General features: G+C 41.2%; 1 long non-coding RNA gene across 1 annotated transcript in view; it reads left to right on the top strand.

The window, feature by feature from the left end:
- The first annotated feature begins 1,086 nt into the window (after positions 1–1,086).
- LOC138067624 (uncharacterized) overlaps positions 1,087–6,000 on the top strand; it is a 183,562-nt gene continuing 178,648 nt past the window's right edge. The window contains exon 1 of the long non-coding RNA XR_011141854.1: positions 1,087–1,329. This is a non-coding gene — a long non-coding RNA (uncharacterized lncRNA). The remainder of the gene's footprint in view (positions 1,330–6,000) is intronic.

Below are 6,000 nucleotides of genomic sequence, written 5' to 3'. Positions count from 1 at the left end.
GTCTGGTAGAGTTAAATTGCTCCAAAACAGAAATGTACACAGTAATTTGGTACCGAGGGCCAAAAATATCAACGTCCTCTAGCTGACACACCGTGTTTAAATTAGCAGTTGACTGTCCCTGTGTCCCATAGAAAATTGTGGGGAAGCTTACCCTATAAATAATCCACACTGGAGAGACTGGATGTGTAATTACAGAGGTACATGTTGGAAGAAAAAATTAAATTTGGTGGTCAGACAATAGCTGCAGCTATGAAACTCTGCATCTCATTTTAATGGTTGTACATTATCCTCTGCAAAGGACATTATTAACTGCATGTCATTGCTGTAGAAATGTTCTTTGTCTCACTAAAGATGGTTTCCTCAAAAATAAAAGTGAGAGAATGCCTCAAGGATCTTTCACGTCAAACACTAATAAATGCTAAACAAAGTTCTACTGTCACGCTGGGCAGAGTACGTCTGCTATCCTTCACACGCTCAGAATCAGGCTATTTTGAAGATACTATTGCTGCTGAAGAGCTTAAATTCCTGAAGCAGCAAATCTCAGCTGTGAAATCATGGTCATCATCACCCTCCGATGTCTCGTTAGCCCCTCGGGAGCAGCTGGTGCCTTCTGATGAATGTTTAGAAAAGTCAAAAACAGCCACAAACATCTATGTCAAAAATATATTGCTGACACTACCAAACAAGGCCAGTTGCTCTCTGCAAGTGGTCGGATAGCAACACATAGAAATTTGCATTTGGCATTCATTGCCCTCAGTGCTAATTGGCAACACAAGAGACGCAACAAGCTGGGAAGCTGGCAATGATAAAGTTATGACCATAACAAAGATAGATGTATGTTCTCTCAGTAGCAGAGGCAGTCTTCCTGATGTTGGAATGATGTCTTTCTACCTATATGCATATGAAATAGCTAAATTGCAATGAAATGATGGATTAGCGGGCCAAGGAAGGGGAGGATGTAACCTGTAAACCTGCTGTTTCTGATCACAGACTTGCCACGCTGGGGAATTCCTTCTCCTTTTCCCAAGCAAACGTGCCAGCAAATTGCCTGATTTTCTCCTTTCTTTGCAGGTTCTCCTGATTGCAGGCTGCAAGTCAGCCCTGCCTTCTTGTTTAATCTGAAGAGTTAACTGTCTACCAGCTGCTGCTAAGGTCTAAAAGCTTACCCAAGTCCTTCAGCTGTAGGAGCTTGCAAATCACACCCAAGCAATGTCCAAGCTGCCAACGTGTGAGCTCCTTCAGTGACTCCTGTGGCAGCTGGGAACCAGCAAGGCCCAACGCAAGCTGCTTGGTCTTCTGGATTTTTCCAGTGGCTGTTGTCTTCTAAAGGTATTTTCACACAATTATTTTGTGATTTTCTGTTTCTGAGCTCAGCTGTGCTATTTCATGAATTAGTCCCTCTGTAGTTTCCAATGTTTGCAGAGCGGTACTGAGAAAAATATGAAAGAGTCACATTAAGCTCTAGGGAAAGCTTGAAGTTTCTTTCTGTTCTTGTTGGGGTGTGTGTGGGGGGGGGTTGTTGTTTTTTTTAATAATGAACTAGAGAAGTTTTCTGTTGTAATTATGTTCCTGGGAGTCTAGCCTAAATCCAGCTTGACTGTCAGATAAATGAACTGAGAAGAGGGTAACCTGGAATATCTTCATGTTTGTGCAAGGACTTCCTCCCAGTCTCTTAAAATCACTTTGGCAGCAGCAGTTCCTGGTACTGCTTCTCCTCCCTCCATGGCTTTGTCCCGCTGATCAAAGGGGTGATGCTAGAAGTAAATGTGCAGCGTTGAAGCGTCAAGGGAGCGTCTCCCTCCTGATGCTGTGTGCTTGGTAGGGCCAGCTGGGTCCTGATGGGTTGTGTGAGGACTGTTATGGCTGTGTTTTATTTGACTTTAAAGGTGTAACTGAGGGGGAAAAACTTGGGAGATATGGTGGGGATAAGATCTGCCCTAAAAGATGGTCACCTGTCTGTTATGGCAGCAAATTTGGTACAACTCCTATGTCTTCTCCATTTGTGAAATGAGCCTGCGCGTTGGCTATGCTCTACCTCATGGCTGTTCACCTGAATGAAGCGCCTGTCTGCTTAAGCTTGGATCCCTCAATATTCACTGTAACTTCTTCCTACTCTCGTCTGCTTATAAATCACTTGGGCGATGCTGCTGACAGATCCTGTGGCTAAATTCAATAATGAAAGCATGTGTTTTCTTAAGCTAATTATCCTGTCACCCTTGAAATTCAGAGTAAATGTCTGCTTCCCAAGAAAGATAAGCCTTAAATGTACGTTTGGGAGTTTGTGTGCTTTTAGTTCTGTCCATTTTCTGGGTGTAGCTAGAGAAGCATAGCTTCTATGAGCTCTCTTTTTTTTGAGGTAAAAGTGAGGGTCATAATGATTACAGCTAGTCAAATAAAAGGACTTTTGCTTAAGGTGTTGTATGAAAGCTTGCTGAGAGGCAAGGAGAAAATTTCTTGTAAACAGGGCTGCCCGTACGTTGCTTCTTGAACACTTTAACAAGTGTGATTTTTCTATCTTCTTCTTTATCTGAAAACACTTATGAGAGTTCATGATTTTTCACTGATAAGCTCCTGCAACTTTTTTTCTTTTGTGAAAATACAGAATAAAGGCACATCTGAGACAGCAGTTCACAGAATAGATGAGCTCCCAGGGGCCTTAGTTTCCTCGGGTTGGCAGATGATAAAGAAAGAAGCTTGTTTTGATGAAAGAATTTAGGGAATCTGAATGAATAATGAAAACTACTCTGTATAGAAATAGGAATATCTTCCTCTGTGTGTTTGACCAGGCATAAATATCTTGAAGCTTGCTATCAAGATAAAGAGTTTGAAATTACATTAATGATTAAAGGGAAAGGAGGCTGTGGAAGGGGGAAAAGGCAAAAAGAAAAGAGTCCAGTGAGGTTGAGCGGTTTCTGGTTGTCTTTTATTGTGGGTTGTTGTGTTCTCCCCACTGCCCAAGAGCTTCATAAAACAGCCAGGTGATAAATACAGTGCAAAGACAAGGAAGAAAACACGGTTCAGCATTAATGAAACGTCAGCAAAGTTAGACTGGGAGAGCAGGACTATGCAGCACATCTGAATGACAGGAGGGACAATCTATCTTAATTTGGAGCCTACAGGCAAGTAAAATTGTACAAAAAATTAGGGCCCAAATATTGAAAGAAAGGAAGCCATAACTGAAAGAAAATTGACAGGAACAAACAGATACTGAAGGTAGCTCAGAATGGAAGCTCTAAAGTAATGAGAATGAATAGTGAAGGGAGATAATAGGCATGGTGGAAACTGAGAAATAAAAAAGAAGTTCCATCAAATAAAACCTTCTGTCATTGATTTCTTTTGCAGGGTGAATCTCCTCCTCCTTCACACCACTTGCCATTAGTAGAACTCCAATAAGTAACTAATTCTTTAGCAGTGCCGAAAGGAAGAGAATCAAGCCTGATATAACTCATCTATTTGATTCTTCTTACCTCTTATTTTCCCAATAGGTTTTCTTTGAGGGCTTGAACAAATCCAAGAGAGAAATAAAGATTATTGATGTCAGGATTGTGTTGAAAGAAATGGGAAACAGTGGTTTAGAGCAATTTCTGCTTTTAATTGCTTAGAAGGCAGTACTGCATTTGGCTTATTGTGATGCTCTCCTTTTTAATGTTAATTGTGTGTGATTCCACCCATTTACTCTAGGTTTCTTTTTCTGCATATTCAATCTTTCCTGTGCATTGCTCCCCAGGTTCTCTTCTCTCTCGCTTAATGAAACTCTACTAGCTTGTGTTGGTTGTTAAACAGTATCAGAAGCTAGATATCATCTTTAACCTTATTTTCTATTCCTAAGTGTAATTTTAACAATTAACCTTTTTTGTGCAATGAAAAGAATGTAACACAGCAGAAGTGACATTAAGAGGAAAAACTCTGCTGTTATTAAAACTGCTATCAGGATAAATTAGTATCTTTGCAGATAATTGCTTTCTTCTTTTGAGCCTCCTCATGCTAAAGAGCAAACCCTCACCTCCCCCCATACGCTGGAAGTCTTTTCATTAACTCTTTTTGAGAGCGTCAGTAGGAACGTCAGAGCTTTTACTTGCTTTAGCAACGTGGTACAGAAGGCTCTTGGGTCCTAACGTTCTCCCTGAACGCAGGTCAGCTGAAGCATATGCCGGTGTGAACCACAAACAGCAGTTTTGTCATAGTCTCTTACATCTGTGTTCCAAACAAAACTGTCAAGTCTTATTATTAAGATCAGATTGTAATTTTGTAGTAAACTAGTATTTAAACATATTTACCTGATTTTTGGAGCTGAATTAATGTTGTCGTTAGTGGAGATGAAGGAAACAAGTTACAGGAACAATGTATTATTCTTCTACCACACATGTCAAATAATAATTTAGTGATTCTTCCTGCCAGCTGCCCCTAGACACTCGAGGGCAGTGTATTTGAACGTATAGTCTAGCCAAATGAGCGTGCTGAGCATTGCTTTATTGCACTTCCACCAGGAGTGGAAGTGATCAAAATCATCACAGCAACTAAGGCTTTTTAGCTTCCTAGGAAAAGAAGTACTGATGTTAGGCAGCCAAAAATAGTGACATCATCAAAATACAAAGACGCATATTGTGACTCTTAAACTGCTGCCCAAGATGTGGGGAGGGGAGAAGAGGGGCCATGCCCCTAGGGTGCCGTTGGAAGGATTTTGGCTGACTCTTCTGGGGAGCCAGGGTGGGTGAGGGGTCCCCACTTCGTTAGCTTTGGCCTCTGAACGCATGGCAAGATACAGTAATGTAAATGCAGTACACCAATATGTGATTTCTGAAAGAAAGCACTGTGTGAGCCTCTGCCTGCTGGCTTAAATCGCCTTCCTGCAGATAAGGGAATCCTTCAGCCTGTCCTGCTCCATCCCATCACCTGCTTTAGCGGGTGCTGCTTTGGTCCCCTGCTTGGGAGAGGATTACTGATTAAGATGGTCTTAATCTGTCTTGGTTCATCACTAGAATAAGTTTATAGCAATTCCCAAGGATATAAGCTTTTTGGAGGGACTGAAAAACAAGAAGCAAATGGAGTTATTCTCAGAATCGTTTTATACCCCATAACGTTAGGTATGATGGGAATGTTTATGCTTGAATTCATGTTTTGTCCCAACTATTCCCCATGTTTAGAACCTGGTGCCACCATATCACAGAACACCCTTTCTCCTGGTCTCCAGGAATTCACCCTTTCAGCAGCTTAACAGTGTAAGATTTGCCTATAAAAGGCCCTTGAGGAAGGTTTGCTGAATGCACCAAAGACTGAAATCTTAAACCTAGTAATGCAATACGTGTTATGTGAGCACTTGCTACACAAGTTTAGAGATCGCCGAGTTTAAGTCCAGAAGGGACTACTATGATCAGCTAGTCAGACTTCCTGTGTTATATGTGCCATAGAAATTTCACCTAGCAATTCCTATGTGAGCTTCATCACTTTTAATTAAGCTAGAATACAATTTTTTTAGAAGGTTAAATGGATTCAATTACTTAATGTGATGAAGAATCCGGATCATCACTTGTTAAATTTAATTGGGAAGATAATTTATAACAAATGTATGTTGCATTTGTTTAAATTTGACATATTTTCATCTAACATTTCAGTCTTCATAAGGAGAAACCATAAGGGCTGACAGAATAGTTCAAGTATAATTTTTCTTAACCGTTCTAGCTGGGTATTTCATCTGCTTCTGCAGAAAGAAGTATTTGTGACGCTGTACACCAGGTACAGGAATGAAGACTGCCAAGTGGTGTCTACCAGCTCTCCATAAGAGACCCGCACCCTTGGAGTGCGGTCACTTTGGTAACAGAGGCTGCATCGTACCCAGCCCTAAAAAAACCTGCTCTCCAGATTTGTTTGATGGTAATGTTGCTTGTAGCTCAATACACTAAAACAGACGGCTTTCCACAGAGCACCTGCCTTCATGGAGCAGCTCAGCAATTCTCCCGATCCCGAGGAACTCTGTGCTGGGGTCGCTAGTGTTTACAGGCT

The sequence above is a fragment of the Struthio camelus genome, chromosome 6 (genome assembly GCF_040807025.1).
Source record: "Struthio camelus isolate bStrCam1 chromosome 6, bStrCam1.hap1, whole genome shotgun sequence".
Taxonomy (NCBI): domain Eukaryota; kingdom Metazoa; phylum Chordata; class Aves; order Struthioniformes; family Struthionidae; genus Struthio; species Struthio camelus.
Note: the sequence above shows the minus strand (reverse complement) of the source record. Positions and strands in the feature narration are given on the sequence as shown.